The following is a 956-nucleotide window of genomic DNA, read 5'->3' as shown; positions in this document are numbered from 1 at the left end:
GCGAGAGAACAGAAATGCACCTCCCCCTGCTTTGGCGCCTTGCTACGGGGCCCTGGATTGGGCCAGATTTATGCAGACGCGTTCCCGCTCGCCTGAAAGAACAGGTTGCAGGTCCCCCTGGTGGCCAGAGGCAGGGAAAGAGCTGCTGATAAACAGGAGCGAACTCAACACACAGCAAGCTCTCTCTTCTCCAGGTGTACAGGTATTTTCCCCGACTGTACAGCTGAGGGGAATAGTGGCCCCCTGTGGGGCCACTGCACAGTATGAGCAGAGCATACTGCATCTGCTCAGCTAAATTTTATAAAAGGAAACGCTCCCTTTATAAAACAGTAGTCTCACAGAGTCACCTACCAACTTCTTTTTTGGTTTGGGTATTTTTTTCTCCCTCCCTAATTGTGAGAATAAGATTAGAGGATTGGTCACAATCAGAGAGATTCCAGCGTGGGAAGCACGGTTGGATTTCCCTGGCATTCCACCACCTGCTGCTGCTCGGTTCCCCGTCCCACCTCCTTCAGGTAGCCAGGTCGTATTCATGCTTATTCCGTTGTCGTATTCCTTTGCTGCTTCTGCCCCTTACATGTACTCCCTCTGAAACCCCCAGTTGCCTTGTGGTCAGTTGGACTAATGGTGCGTCAACCAGGTATTATGTGGATTCCTATGTGATGCAATGTAAAGTATGTACTATCACCCACAATGTATTCTAGCCCAAAGTGGTTAACTTGCCTCTATGGCATCTTGAGTTTGATGTTTACAGGATGTAAGGGGAATTGAGGAGCAAGTAAAATGACACCACAGGGAATCAGGCAAATACAGGAAGTGGGCCTTCCTTCAGGACAGCTGGCCAGTTCTCTTTATCGAGTCAGAGTCCTATAAAAGGGCCTATGCCAGATTAAAAGGAACACGAAGAATATAACCAAGAGACACACTGTAAGGGCTTGAGTTGGGGGCCAACTTGG

General features: G+C 49.1%; 1 protein-coding gene across 1 annotated transcript in view; it reads right to left on the bottom strand.

Annotated features, from left to right (window-relative positions):
- Window positions 1-627, bottom strand: part of GORASP2 (golgi reassembly stacking protein 2, 55kDa) — a 40917-nt gene extending 40290 nt beyond the window's left edge. Inside the window, exon 1 of the mRNA XM_011945922.1 lies at window positions 507-627. The gene's annotated coding sequence lies outside the window, so the exon portion shown is untranslated. The remainder of the gene's footprint in view (window positions 1-506) is intronic.
- Window positions 628-956: the final 329 nt, after the last annotated feature.

Source organism: Colobus angolensis, unplaced genomic scaffold (assembly GCF_000951035.1).
Source record: "Colobus angolensis palliatus isolate OR3802 unplaced genomic scaffold, Cang.pa_1.0 Scaffold247, whole genome shotgun sequence".
Lineage (NCBI taxonomy): Eukaryota > Metazoa > Chordata > Mammalia > Primates > Cercopithecidae > Colobus > Colobus angolensis.
The sequence above is the reverse complement of the archived record's forward strand: the minus strand, read 5'-3'. Positions and strand labels throughout refer to the sequence as shown.